The sequence below is a fragment of the Doryrhamphus excisus genome, linkage group LG16 (genome assembly GCF_037039965.1).
Source record: "Doryrhamphus excisus strain RoL-2023G ecotype Guam linkage group LG16, RoL_Dexc_Guam_v1.1, whole genome shotgun sequence".
Lineage (NCBI taxonomy): Eukaryota > Metazoa > Chordata > Actinopteri > Syngnathiformes > Syngnathidae > Doryrhamphus > Doryrhamphus excisus.
Window position 1 is genome coordinate 4,243,369 of NC_136372.1, and position 16,298 is coordinate 4,259,666.

At 40.2% G+C, this 16,298-nt stretch overlaps 1 protein-coding gene across 1 annotated transcript in view; it reads right to left on the reverse strand.

The window, feature by feature from the left end:
- Positions 1-16,298, reverse strand: part of galr2b (galanin receptor 2b) — a 126,341-nt gene that overhangs the window by 77,268 nt on the left and 32,775 nt on the right. Inside the window, exon 3 of the mRNA XM_078797466.1 lies at positions 10,728-10,836. The gene's annotated coding sequence lies outside the window, so the exon portion shown is untranslated. The remainder of the gene's footprint in view (positions 1-10,727; positions 10,837-16,298) is intronic.

Genomic DNA, 16,298 nt, shown 5'->3' on the forward strand with positions numbered 1-16,298 from the left:
CATCTCTGTGTGGAGTTTGCATGTTCAATGCTAATGTCTTATTTATGTTAAAGACGTCTTATTCTCGGTTGTACGGCGGTCTGGTGGTTAGCGCGCAGACCTCACAAGGAGACCTGGGTTCAATTCCACCCTCGGCCATCTGTGTGTGGAGTTTGCATGTTCTCCCCGTGCATGCGTGGGGTTTTTTTTCCGGGTATTCCGGTTTCCTCCCACATTCCAAAAACATGCTAGGTTAATTAGCGACTCCAAATTGTCCATATGTATGAATGTGAGTGTGAATGGTTGTTTGTCTATATGTGCCCTGTGATTGGCTGGCCACCAGTCCAGGGTGTAGAAGACAGCTGGGATAGGCTCCAGCACCCCCTCGAACTTTGTGAGGATAAGCAGTGTTACACACAAACAGCTCATTAGCATTAAAGCTACAGGCACTCAAAACTACGTGTTCCCAGTAGGGCTTATTAAAAGCACACAGTAGACTTTGGACCGCACATTTCTAATACACATCATGGCCTCTATGAAAGATATTCAACATAGTTGGAAAAATTGAATTGTATTCGGAAAAATGAAGAGAAAATTCCATGATAATGATTTAAGACAACGTAAGGACAGAATGACATCCTAGCCTTTACTTTCCAGGAGCAATGGCTTCCCCGGAGGTAGCCGTCACGGCAGCATATGCTCAATCTGTTTGGCCGCTGCCCGTCCGACGGTTGGCAGAGATGATGAGATTAATTAGGAAGGCGATGGCTACTGGGGGAGAGATGAAGCCGTCATTATACAGCAGCTCGTTTAGCAAGAACGCCCGTCTCGACTTCATCGGCGAAGCAGCCAGCCCCCACTCTGCTAACTCTGACCCAATTAATACGGCAGGTAAACAGACCCCACGCTGTGTTTTTTTTCATTCAATATAGGGGTGTTATTTCATGTCTAGAGGGCTCTAATGTTTATCACAGGGCACATATAGACAAACAACCATTCACACTCACATTCATACCTATGGACAATTTGGAGTCGCTAATTAACCTAGCATGTTTTTGGAATGTGGGAGGAAACCCGAGTACCCGGAAAAAAACCCCACGCATGCACGGGGAGAACATGCAAACTCCACACAGAGATGGCCGAGGGTGGAATTGAACGCGGGTGTCCTAGCTGTGAGGCCTTTGCGCCAACCACTCTACACCGTGCAGCCCCTTTTATTTCCTTTTATTTACAAATTTGGGTAATAAGAGCTTAAAAGTCAATATAGGGGTGTTATTTCATGTCTAGAGAGCTCTAATGTTTATCACAGGGCACATATAGACAAACAACCATTCACACTCACATTCATACCTATGGACAATTTGGAGTCGCCAATTAACCTAGCATGTTTTTGGAATGTGGGAGGAAACCGGAGTACCCGAAAAAAAACCCCACGCATGCACGGGGAGAACATGCAAACTCCACACAGAGATGGCCGAGGGTGGAATTGAACGCGGCTGTCCTAGCTGTGAGGCCTTTGCGCTAACCACCCTACACCGTGCAGCCCCTTTTATTTCCTTTTATTTAGAAATTTGGGTAATAAGAGCTTAAAAGTCAATATAGGGGTGTTATTTCATGTCTAGAGAGCTCTAATGTTTATCACAGGGCACATATAGACAAACAACCATTCACACTCACATTCATACCTATGGACAATTTGGAGTCGCTAATTAACCTAGCATGTTTTTGGAATGTGGGAGGAAACCGGAGTACCCGGAGAAAACCCACGCATGCACGGGGAGAACATGCAAACTCCACACAGAGATGGCCGAGGGTGGAATTGAACGCGGCTGTCCTAGCTGTGAGGCCTTTGCGCTAACCACCCTACACCGTGCAGCCCCTTTTATTTCCTTTTATTTACAAATTTGGGTAATAAGAGCTTAAAAGTCAATATAGGGGTGTTATTTCATGTCTAGAGAGCTCTAATGTTTATCACAGGGCACATATAGACAAACAACCATTCACACTCACATTCATACCTATGGACAATTTGGAGTCGCCAATTAACCTAGCATGTTTTTGGAATGTGGGAGGAAACCGGAGTACCCGGAAAAAAAAAACACGCATGCACGGGGAGAACATGCAAACTCCACACAGGGTGGAATTGAACTCGGGTCTCCTAGCTGTGAGGCCTGCGCTCTAACCACTCATCCCTTCCTTATTTATAAATGGGATATTTTCATGCTGCATAGAAAACCTGTTTCGGAACTCCCCGTATGTTTTTTTTTGTACATTAGAGCCCTACAGACATGAAATAACATCCCTATAGTCACCTTCTCACTTGTAATACCCAATGGACTTGACATGAGAAGAAAATAAGACAATATAGACACATGTTAGCATTGGGAGGGTTCCTTCTTTTTTCTGTTTTTTTTTACTTCCTGTTTCAGTTCAGAACTTCCTGTAGTCACTATCATTATATAAAAATGGAATGTGGGAGGAAACCGGAGTACGTGGAGAAAACCCACGCATGCACGGGGAGAACATGCAAACTCCACCACACATAGATGGCCGAGGGTGGAATTGAACCCTGGTCTCCTAGCTGTGAGGTCTGCGCGCTAACCACTATTCCGCCGTGTTTTTTTTTTTTTTTTTATCTGTGCGTAGCGGGCCCCAGCAAAGTCAACTTGACAGAACGCGGGGCACTTGATAAACAGTCTATGTAGGGCACACACTGTATATAGCGAGTCTCTCAGGAGGGACACACAAAACCCAAGACATTCCCGGGAAACCCAAAGCAAATTATCCTGACATGGATGAAACAATAGCAAATTGGACAAATGATATAATTTGAGCGCTATAGGCCCCAGCAGAGTCTGCTTGTTTCCTCCACTCTGGAAACCAGAATAGACTTTGATGCTAAAGGTCGGGAAACAAAGGTGGTTCCGTGCATCACGAGGGAAACCACCCAGCGCCCAATGCATTCCTTATTTCCTTCCTGTTTAGTCGGAGCGCCTCGCGGGAGGAAGATAATGCTTTCAATATTCAGGTGCTTTTTTTCCATTGGTCTGCCTGAAGAAAAAGAGGCTCGCCGCTGCATCATGTTGATGTTTTTTTCCTCCATTTTTGACACTAAACACCGCTCTTCTACATTCAATTCCTTGGAATTTTGAAAGCAGTTTTCATTCATTTTCTACCGCTTATCCTCACAAGGAAGTGTATACAGTAGCTACTATAGAGTTGTGAGGTGTTAGCATTAGTGTTAGAGTCGTGGCTGACAGCAGCTCCTGTGTGAAAGTTCACTACACCATTCATTCATTTTCTACCGCTTATCCGAGGGGGGTTGAGGGGGGTGCTGGAGCCTATCCCAGCTGTCTTCGAGCGAGAGGCGGGGTACACCCTGGACTGGTGGCCAGCCAATCACAGGGCACATATACCATGCAGCCCCTTTTATTTACAAATTTGGGTAATAAGAGTTTAAAAGTCAATATAGGGGTGTTATTTCATGTATAGAGGGCTCTAATAATGTTTAAATATTCATTCATTTTTTACCGCTTATCCTCACGAGGGTGGCGAGAAGGTGCTGGAGCCTATCCCAGCTGTATTCAGGCGAGAGGCGGGGTACACCCTGGACTGGTGGCCAGCCAATCACAGGGCACATATAGACAAACAACCATTCACACTCACATTCATACCTATGGACAATTTGGAGTCGCTAATTAGCAACTAGCATGTTTTTGGAATGTGGGAGGAAACCGGAGTACCTGGAGAAAACCCACGCATGCACGAGGAGAACATGCAAACTCCACACAGAGATGGCAGAGGGTGGTATTGAACTCGGGTCTCCTAGCTGTGAGGCCTAACCACTCTACACCGTGCAGCCCCTTTTATTTACAAATTGGGGTAATAAGAGTTTAAAAGTCAATATAGGGGTGTTATTTCATGTCTAGAGGGCTCTAATGTTTTATCACAGGGCACATATAGACAAACAACCATTCACACTCACATTCATACCTATGGACAATTTGGAGTTGCTAATTAACCTAGCATGTTTTTGGAATGTGGGAGGAAACCGGAGTACCCGGACAAAACCCACGCATGCACGGGGAGAACATGCAAACTCCACACAGAGATGGCCCAAGGGTGGAATTGAACTCGGGTCTCTTATTTGTGAAGCCAGTGTGCCAACCACTTTGTACACCGTGCAGCCCCTAAAAGGTTTTATTTCCTTTTATTTACAAATTTGGGTAATAAGAGTTTAAAAGTGAATATAGGGGTGTTATTTCATGTCTAGAGGGCTCTAATAATGCTTATATATTCATTCATTTTCTACCGCTTATCCACACGAGGGTCACCAGGGTACCTAGAGATGGCCTTGGGAGGAATTGAACCCAGGTCTCCTTGTGAGAACATTTCGGATTGGTTTCTTCTGTTGATTAATTAACCAAGGCTCTAGAAATCGCATTAATTCCTATGGTGGTGTCCCAATACTTTTGCAATCTTCTTCATACTATGTGATTGAAAAATGTGAAATTCAATTAGAAGCAAAAGAATACAAAAAGGTTCAAGAGGACAAAAGGTCCCAGCGGGATTTCAAATGTCCTCATCGGCAGGTTTGCTCCAGACTGAATCCACCGTCACTCATCCATCACCCCTGGCACTGACACTCACGAGGGCCAAATAACCTCCAACAATGATGGCCGCAGACAATGGGAGTCATCACGCGGCCGGCCTCCGCCGCCATTCCCAAACTGTCGTACAAGCAGCGGGGGAGGAACATTACGCGCTCCGCAGATTCAAAATGCACTCTCTCGTTCTCTCACAATGGAACTGACCTTCTGTGGGATCATTACATCTACATTGGAGGAGGATGCTAAAAAAACAAGATATTACAACAAGGAAGCGGCCATGTTAAATGGTGTAAAGACCACCGGGTGCTATTTAACATCGTAAATATGACACCCATTTTCAAATATACGCCACCGTTATGAAACACATTGCAGTGTATCCTACAGGTCATATGTCACGTTTGACTTATTTTCAATGGTAACTTCATAAAAGTAAATAATAATAATAATACATTTTATTTGTAGAGCGCTTTTCAGAGTACTCAAAGACGCTTTACAGTAAAGAAAAAAAATAGAGTTGACTAAAAACAGAGTAAACGATAATATATAATAACTGCGGCCTATTAGTAAAAAAAAATATGCATTTTAAGCAAAACAATGACAAAATTTGTAAATAATAATTTGTTCTTAAATTGCTTGCCTGGGTAAATAAAAGTATAATAACTAATAAAGTAATAAAAAACTGAATTCAAAAATACAAATACAGTTGAAGTAATTAAAAGAACTTTAATGAACTGTAGTCCACACGAGCTACTAGTCATCAAAATTACTGCAGGTTTGAATACTCGGCAACAGTAACAAAATGAGGTACTCTTGTGGCCGTACTCCGCCTAAAATCTGAATCTACGACATCCCTTCCTGTCCACAACACGCAAAAACAAGTCTTATTAATGTCTTACTTTGTGATTAGATGTACTATTTTGGTTAATATGAGTGTAAACATGACTATAGGGGTGCTATGCTATGTCCAGAGGTCTCTAATAATATTATGCTAATAATAAATGAGTATTAGCGAGTAGTCTCGAACTAATTAATTGAATACGAATTGTGGGGCTGCACGGTGGATGAGTTAGCGCGCAGACCTCACAGCTCGGAGACCAGGGTTCAATTCCACACTCGGCCATCTCTATGTGGAGTTTGCATGTTCTTATTTATGTCTTACTTTCTGATTAGATGTACTATTTTGGTTAATATGAGTGTAAAGATGACTATAGGGGTGCTATGCTATGTCCAGAGGTCTCTAATAATATTATAAACTGTATGTATATGGATGTAAACATGTTATTTATGATCTAATTATTTAATAAAAATGTATAAATAATAAATGAGTATTAGTGAGTAGTCTGGAACTAATTATTTGAATTGAATAAGAATTGTGGGGCTGCACGGCGGACGAGTGGTTAGCGCGCAGACCTCACAGTTCGGAGACCAGGGTTCAATTCCACCCTCGGCCATCTCTATGTGGAGTTTGCATGTTCTTATTTATGTCTTACTTTCTGATTAGCTGTACTATTTTGGTTAATATGAGTGTAAAGATGACTATAGGGGTGCTATGCTATGTCCAGAGGTCTCTAATAAGATTAGAAACTGTATGTAGAAGGATGTAAATAGGTTATTTATGCTCCAATTATTTAATAAAAATGTATAAATAATAAATGAGTATTAGTGAGTAGTCTGGAACTAATTATTTGAATTGAATAAGAATTGTGGGGCTGCACGGCGGCGAGTGGTTAGCACGCAGACCTCACAGCTCGGAGACCAGGGTTCAATTCCACCCTCGGCCATCTCTGTGTGGAGTTTGCACGTTCTTATTTATGTCTTACTTTCTGATTAGATGTACTATTTTTGGTTAATATGAGTGTAAAGATGACTATAGGGGTGCTATGCTATGTCCAGAGGTCTCTAATTATTTTAGAAACTGTATGTAGAAGGATGTAAATAGGTTATTTATGCTTTATTGTTTTGAATTGTGCTTTAATTAGTAGAAAACTGATTTTTTTTTCGTTTTTCTTAAAAATATATACTGTTATTAATGAATATTACAAAAATATAATGTCCCAAGTGTCAATTGCAGTGAAAAGGAAGTTACTAGAATCAGTAAAGGCTCCCGGAAATGACCTTAAAGGGGTCTTTGGTGCCTAATTTAGCGTTTAATACACAGTAGTGGCAGTTTTCTTTGAGGAAAAAAAAAACAAAACATCAATTTGCACATCATTTTCAATAATTAGGAGCCGCTACCTCATTGTGGCTGTGTGTGTGGCGTGTATATGATGTGTATTTATGGTGTCCCACGCCAGTTAAGTCTATATTAGCGAGCGCAAACAGCTGTCAGTGTGAAACAAAAGAGGCGAGTTTGTTCTGCCCGCTAAATGAGGTTGTCAGCATCATCAGCGCACCTCTCCGCTGAGAATAAACCGGGGGGGTGACAGTTTTGACAGAACGGGACACCCGCAACGTACACCAGAGAAAATCTCATTTGCTTATAAATCCTCTAGTACACACACACACACACACACACACACACACACACAGTATTTTTCAATGTGTTCCTTTTCCATACAAAACACATCCAATTTCAGATGTTTAAATGTCCTAAACTTTATTTGCAAGAGGGTAATTAAAAGAAAAACTGGGAGGCGTGACCTTCAAAGTCGTCTTCTCGGACGTTTGCATCCGGACCGAAGGATTTTTTTCCCCCCGAGCTGATTGATTAACAGAGACAGAGCATGCCGAGACACATCAGGGCCGGCGTGCAGGTTAAGTGGTGCTAAGATTGTTTTATAGAGTCGCTGATTAGACGACGGAGAAGCTTTGACTTCCACGTCCTTCTGACATCCTCCTTCAATCAGACGCACTTGATAAAGTTAGAGGCTGCCTGCGGGCTGAAGAACTCTCTTTTACTTTTAAAAAATATAAATATAAAATTATCACCATAAACCGATCAAATGTGACTTCAGTCAACCAAGTCTGGATATGATAAGATAAAAATTGTGCAAATAGTACTTTATTACGTACAGTATGTGACATGTTCAACCTTACCTAAAATCTATACCTTAAAGAGGACCGATTATGCTCATTTTTGGACCCTTTGTATTAAGTTGTGGACTTCTATAGAGCAGCTACACACAATAACCAGCACAGAAAACTTTAGATTTTCCAGAATCGGAACCTAATCCATCTGTATTTATTTTAATTTATTACACAAACACCCAAAGTGCTTCCTAAAAATAGTACTTTATCATGTACAGTACATGACATGTTAAACACTTCTGTGACCTTACCTAAAATCTATACCTTAAAGAGGGCTGATTATGTTCATTTTTGGACCCTTTGTATTGAGTTGTGGACTTCTATAGAGCAGCTACACACAATAACCAGCACAGAAAACTTTAGATTTTCCAGAATCGGAACCTAATCCAGCTGTATTTATTTTAATTTATTACACAAACACCGCTGTGATTGGTCACACACCCAAAGTACTTCCTAAAAATAGTACTTTATCATGTACAGTACATGACATGTTCGACACTTCTGTAACCTTACCTAAAATCAACACCTTAAAGGGGAACTATTATGCTCATTTTTCGACCCTTTGTATTGAGTTGTGGACTCCTATAGAGCAGCTACACACAATAACCCGAACAGAAAACTTTAGATTTTCCAGAATCGGAACCTAATCCAGCTGTATTTATTTTAATTTATTCCACAAACACCGCTGTGATTGGTCACACACCCAAAGTACTTCCTAAAAATAGTACTTTATCATGTACAGTACATGACATGTTCAACACTTCTGTAACCTTACCTAAAATCTATACCTTAAAGGGGACCGATTATGCTCATTTTTCGACCCTTTGTATTGAGTTGTGGACACCTATAGAGCAGCTACACACAATAACCCGAACAGAAAACTTTAGATTTTCCAGAATCGGAACCTAATCCAGCTGTATTTATTTTAATTTATTCCACAAACACCGCTGTGATTGGTCACACACCCAAAGTACTTCCTAAAAATAGTACTTTATCATGTACAGTACATGACATGTTCGACACTTCTGTAACCTTACCTAAAATCTATACCTTAAAGGGGACCGATTATGCTCATTTTTTGACCCTTTGTATTGAGTTGTGGACACCTATAGAGCAGCTACACACAATAACCCGAACAGAAAACTTTAGATTTTCCAGAATCGGAACCTAATCCAGCTGTATTTATTTTAATTTATTCCACGAACACCGCTGTGTTTCTTTACAACTAACCAAAGGAAGTCCCTTCTCTGAACCTCTGTGACATCACAAAGGGAGTAGTTACACCACGCCTTTTCAAACTGAGCATTTTGAGCCATCCCAAACTTTTTTTCTAGGCTCACTTCCAAATACGTAAACTTCATTATCTGCGACTTTAGCATAATTTTACATGACAATACTACATTCTAACTACATTCATAAGTCAGAAAAGCAGAAAAAGCATAATAGGTCTAGCATTAAAGGACTATTTTTTTGTTATGCTGCAATCACAAGGGAGTATATTGTCAAAATAACGACATATTTGGAACGCTCCGACTATGCATTTTAATTTGAGATATGACTCAATGTGGTTTGCCCCCCCCCAAAAAGGCACCGTTTGAACTTTGATCCTTTGCATTTCACTTCAATTTGACAAAATCAAAACCAAAGACGACTCAACTGAGCAAGTATGAAGCTAATGTATGTCGACCAAGTTGGGTGAATAAACCGTTTATTTTGTGTTCGACACTTTTGACCTGGCTTTTAACCCGACCTTTGACCCGTTGCAAGCTCTGAAGCCGCCAAACAAACGTATGAAGTGACTATCAAATCATTAGTAGCAAGTAAGTGATTTTAACTGTCATGTGCGCGGACTAACTCCACACCTAAAAATAGCATGTTGCCAAAATAGTATTTATAGTTGATGGGGTTATAAGATATGGCTGTAATTGGCCCCCGTCACATAAATCTCCCGAGTGCAACATAATTATCTACATCATCAAAAGCAATTACGGATGCGTAAATTGAACGCGTGTCTACATCCTCATTGTCCTGTGCATATGTATTTGTCGCCCCCCCCTCTTTTGCGTTGATAACAGAGAATTAACATTAGAATGGAAGAGGAGGAATAATGGAGTTGGTCAGCCGGGGTAAAAAAGGACAACAATGACCAGATGTCCAAACGTCAGCAGTCCAGAGAATGAATATCATGTTGGGTTTGTCTGATTTCCATCACTGCCTCCCACTTAGGCAACGTAAACATTCTCAATGATGATTTTATGAGCGAGAGCCGCACGGTGGTTGAGTGGTTAGCATGCTGTTTGTGAGGTTTGCATGTTCTCCCCGTGCGAGCAAAAACATGCTAGGTTAATTAACGACTCCAAATTGTCCATAGGTATGAATGTGAGTGTGAATGGTTGTTTGTCTATATGTGCCCTGTGATTGGCTGGCTGTACCCCGCCTCTCCGCCTGAAAACAGCTGGGATAGGCTCCAGCAACCCTGTCACCCTCATGAGGATAAGCGGTAGAAAATGAATGAATATTTAAGCATTATTAGAGCCTTCTAGACATGAAATAACACCCCTATATTGACTTTTAAACTCTTATTACCCAAATTTGTAAATAAAAGGAAATAAAAACTTTTATGGGCTGCACTATGTTCGAGTGGTTAGCACACAGGCCTCACAACTAGGAGACCCAAGTTCAATTCCACCTTCGGCCATCTCTGTGTGGAGTTTGCATGTTCTCTCTGTGCATGCGTGGGTTTTCTCCGGGTACTCCGGTTTCCTCCCACATTCCAAAAACATGACAATTAATTAATTGGTTAATCAATTAATTAGTGACTCCAAATTGTCCATAGGTATGAATGTGAGTGTGAATGGTTGTTTGTCTATATGTGCCCTGTGATTGGCTGGCCACCAGTCCAGGGTGTACCCCGCCTCTCGCCCGAAGACAGCTGGGATAGGCTCCAGCACCCCCGCGAGGATAATCATCATCAATTAATTTTAAAATGGTAGATACTTATGGAACTTATATATCCACATATATAAGAGGCTTCGGTCATATTTGAAAAAATATGAATCGTACTGATATCAGATACAGGTCAAATATGAGCAAAAAAATATGACAATTGACCTGCAGTGGAGCGTCTGTCTGCCTCTTGGGTCCGGCGGCTATCCAGAAGTCCTCCTGAGCACTTGGGAGTGTGACCAACCACAGCAGAGTGGGCGTGCCAGGAGGCGGGCTGTGGGTGGAATAAAATAAAATAAAACAGTTTTTATGGACAGAATGAAATCCAAGCAAATACAGCTGAATAGGTGCAGATTCTGGAAGATCTCCAAATCCTTCTATGCGTTTTAAATGGTGTGTAGCAACAATGCATGATATAAACACATTTATTCATTCACAGTGAAGAACCACTAAGTCCTAAATCCACATGATGATTTGGGGTGGGGCTTTTTTTGCAGGGCTTGAGACGCTGTTAGAATCCCTAGCAGCTCATATATCAAGGGAGATCCTTTTTTTTCTCTCTCTCCAATGCACAGGGTAAGTATTTTAATTAGTTGGCTAATTGTCTAAGTAATTGGAAGACAACTTAGCTCAAAGAGTAATCAATCTCTACAGTGCCGCCTTCTATCACATGAAAGGATCTGTAATTAACACGGGCAAAAGCACGGGACGCTCTTTTGACTGAGCTCAATAGAGCGCCGGGGCGTATACGATCGTAGATAAGACAAGAGAGGTTGAGGAGACGGATCCGGGAGCGAGGTGCTACCGTACTTGGAAGGCGACACGGCGGCTGCAGCGAGTAAACAAAAGGACATAACGGCGTAGAGTGCTGAAGTCCGGGGAAAATCATTTTAGGTTAACCCTAGCCCTAACCCTAACCCTAGCCCGAACCCTAACCCTAAGGTTAGGCTAACCCTAACCCTAGCCCTAACCCTAACCCTAGCCCGAACCCTAACCCTAGGGTTAGGCTAACCCTAACCCTAACCCTAACCAACCCTAACCCTAGCCCTAACCCTAACCCTAACTAACCCTAACCCTAACCAACCCTAACCCTAGCCCTAACCCTAACTAACCCTAACTAACCCTAACTAACCCTAACCCTAACCCTAACTAACCCTAACCAACCCTAACCAACCCTAACCCTAGCCCTAGCCAGAACCCTAACCCTAAACCTAGGGTTAGGCTAACCCTAAACCTAGGGTTAGGCTAACCCTAACTAACCCTAACCCTAACCAACCCTAACCCTAGCCCTAACCCTAACCCTAGCCTGAACCCTAACCCTAGCCTGAACCCTAACCCTAGCCTGAACCCTAACCCTAGGGTTAGGCTAACCCTAACCCTAACTAACCCTAACCCTAACCAACACTAACCCTAGCCCTAACCCTAGCCCTAAACCTAGGGTTAGGCTAACCCTAACCCTAACCCTAACTAACCCTAACCCTAACCAACCCTAACCCTAGCCCGAACCCTAACCCTAGGGTTAGGCTAACCCATACCCTAACTAACCCTAACCCTAACCCTAACCAACCCTAGGCCTAACACTAACACTAACCCTAGCCTGAACCCTAACCCTAACCCTAACCCTAACCCTAACTAACCCTAACCAACCCTACCCCACCCCTAACCCTTAACCCTAGGGTTAGGCTAACCCTACCCCTAACCCTAACCCTAGGGTTAGGCTAACCCTAACCCTACCCCTAACCCTACCCCAATAATATCCAAAATAAATATGCGTATGCTTTGCATGATTGCTCAAAACGTGCATCCTCCATCTTAAATTTCCCCAAAGAGTCTCTGTTATCTTGATTTGACAACAAAATTGGCAATTCATTAAATGTTTTCACGCGCCGAGTATCACTTTCAAGGCGGGCATTAAAAAAGAGGTAGCGGTAGGGGGGGGGGGGAGAGACGATACGTTTGGGAGGAAGGAGACTAATCACGTCTCGCGTTCATCCGTTTGAGGCCCCTTAATTTCCCCATTGTAGAAAACAAGACGTATAATGAACAATTATGCATAAAGTCAATTTCGGTGTTGTGCGCAAAGACTTAATTAAAATTACTAATGAAAAAAAAAAAAGGGTCGGCGTATCGCGGGAAGGTTTTTGCCAAGGCCGATCTTCAAATGAGTCCGTGTTTTGTCTTCATGCCTTTTAATGAAAATGACCTGAGTGGCTTTTTATTTGTTTGCTTTACGAGCGTCTTTGCTCGTACTTCTTATTTGATTGGATAAAGAAACCACAGCATTGCTCCAGCACACAAGAGCAGCACATTATTAATTAACAATAAGACAATAAGACCAGCCACAACATTAGGTACATATATCCCACGTTATAGCTGATTCCAAATGTGTCGCATTTCATACGGGTATGTATTATGGTTGTCTACCACCACGCCATTGGAGGTTATCTCAAAATTTACTGAGGCAAATTTGGATTTCAGATTATTTTTGTATTTGTTGAATGGGTACTTTTAACGTGGAAATGGCATAATAAAGTTGTATAAATATTATTTTTTTTGCATTATTTTTATTCAAATCTTCATATTTTCAGGGCGTAACTTTGAGCATAACATACATTCTAATCAATTATGCATTTAGACTGTTGGTTATGCATGTATAGACAAAAAATATATATTTTTGGTGACTATTGGGGGAAAAAACAATCCTAAAAAAAATTATTTCTAACATAGTACATACCAAATATGAATACATTTAATATTTTTGCATTGTATTTATTTGATTATTATTCATATCATATTCTGGGGGTAAGCATAACATACTTTATAATTAATTATACATTTTCTTTTATGGTTATGCATGCACAGTGGGAAAAATATTATTTTTTTTACATTACATTTTTGGTGAAAATTGAAAAAAAAAAATCCTAAAAATAGCTACTTAAGATTTTGTCACTTTCCTGTGTCATTTCATGCATACCAAATATGAATATAATTATTTTTTGGGCATTTTAAAATTTTATTATTATTATAATTTATTAATTTTGGAGGGTAACTTCGAGCATAACCTATAACGTTATAATTTATTATAGATTTTGAACTTCGGCTATGAATACACAGAAGAAAAAATATATTTTTGATACAGCATTTTTGTTGAAAATTTAAAAAAAATCCTAAAAATAGCAAAATTTTAAAATTTTGCCACTTTCCTGTGTCATTTTGTACATACCAAATATGAATAAAATAATTTTTTTCCATCTTTTTTATTTATTATTATATGATCATATTTTGTGGGGGGTAACTTCAAGCATAACCTATAACTTTATAATTTAATATAGATTTTTTTATATTACAAAAAAATATATATATTTTTTTTACATTATATTACATTTTTTCTGCTAATTTCAATCCTAATCCTACTCATTGCAGGTTTTTCCACATGCACCTTCATATTAATATGTTAAAAAATAATAATCTTGTGTCATTTCCAGCAAAAGAAAAGCTAATTTAGCAATTTGGGTGCGCATCATGGTAGCGTGATTAGCCTGCAGGTGTACCTAATGAAGTGTCCCGGTGCTGAAGTGATTGCCGTGCATGTGACAGCCGCCTAAACTGGATAATTAGGATGAAACAGCCAGAGGAGAGCAGTCGTCAGAGGACATGATATTCCCTGAAGCCATCCACCCACCCCACCTCCCCCTTCTCCTCCGCTGTTGAACCCTCCCTTCTCCTCCCCTCCGGGCCCTGGGCTCTCCGCCTGGAGGCCCAATCGGCAGCGTGGCACTGACAGATTGACAAATAAGGTTAATAAGTACTTTCCAACCTCTCCTAAAGGCTAATCAAATATTAATCCTTGAGGTGTGGTCAGCAGAAAGAGAGGGCTACCAAACAACAACAAACAATTGGTGGTGGAGAATTGATTGAATTGATTCTGTAATGCTCGGGGTGGGGGGTGGGTGGGGGGGGGTGGGGGTGGAAGGGTGTAGGAATACATTGCAGCCTGGCGGTGCTGCAGACATATATTTGGATATATGAGCGCTTAGAGCGAGTTTCAATTTTTCTTTTTTTTAATTTATTTTTTATTTATTTTACTTTTATTGAGTCACCAAACAATAATACGTTGATAATATCAGTTTTTCCATTATCTACTTGTGTTTATCTATTGATATTAAGGCTATCCAGGTGTCCTTTGGTATTTATTTATTTATTTAATTTTTTTGCTAATTGCTAAATTAGCTTTTCTTTTGCTGGAAATGACACAAGATTATTATTTTTTTTTTTTTTACATATTAATATGAAGGTGCATGTGGAAAAACCTGCAATGAGTAGGATTAGGATTGGCAGAAATTAGCAGAAAAAATGTCATATAATGTAAAAAAAAAAAAATAATAATAAAAAAAAAAAAGAGAAAAGGGACACATTTTACAACTTTTTCACTAATATATATATATATTTACTCTTTAAGAAAAAATTCTAGAGTTTCAATTTTTAATCTCATCTCTATATTCAATCTTCGCTGTTTTTTGCGGCTGTGGGCTGTGACCTCTGACCCTTCACCCCCCCACCCACACACACATATATATACAAAGCTTGCCACATTTAAAAAAAAAAAAAAAAAAAATGACGACGGTGATGTTTCTAAATGCCACCTTATCACCACATGTAAATATAAACACACTATTAGTGACTTATTTAAATTGTACACACATTTCTTTATATAAACCCCCCCACCGCCCTTGTACCCCCGTCACTCCCTCCCCTCGCTAATCGGACGCCCCGGGACATCTCGGGAGGGAGGGGCCCGCGCCACACACTCGCCGACTGACTGATAGGGCAAAATTGGATCCAGTGAAAAATGCAAAGACGCTTATCAAGCAACACTTGCAGGCGGCGTTCCCTGCAAGAGCATATGTCAACATCATTTATTAGATGTGGCCGGGGACTAAATTATGTATGATCACCAAAAAGAAAGAGAGGGTGTGTGTGTGTGTGTGTGTGTGAGGATCATATGCAGCAGGTGGATGGGATAATATTTGAAGAGCATATGGAATGATTAATAAAATATTTGCCATCAATCATTAACCCCTCCAGTCGGGTTTCATGTACATTAAATGGCCGCAATATTAGGTACAGCTGCCTGCATAATCCAATGCAGTCTTTCCGGACTCAAACACAGACGGGGAGATTAATATTGTCGTAAAAATGCCACAAATATTAAATTGTGTTATTATTAGTATCAACATTTCACCTATTTCGGATTTTTTTTTTTTTAAACAGTGCTCTTATATTAATACTATTCCATATACTACAATCTAATATATCTATATATCATTTATGGGGATTTTAGGATGCCACTGAATCTATTCATTTCCATTTTCTTCTCGGAATATGATTATATTCCCGTATTGGTTTGACTCCATTACCATAACATTCTACTCTTTACCAAATCTAATTTTTTAAAAATTACTTCATTTTGTTTTTTGTTTCTCACAATATTAAGGCTTTAAAAGCATATTTTCTTGAATATTTCAACTGTAAAATGACATTTGTCCTCCTAATATGAATTTATTGTCATCAAATTTAAACATTTTTGTTTTTCCTCTTAATATTTTGACATTATTGTCATAAAATTATAGCTATTTTTTTTTCCACATTTTTAATTTGTAAACATTCCTCTGGTAGTTATGACTTTATCCACACAATGTTGATTTTATTCTTGTAACATTTGAAGCTAATTTTCCA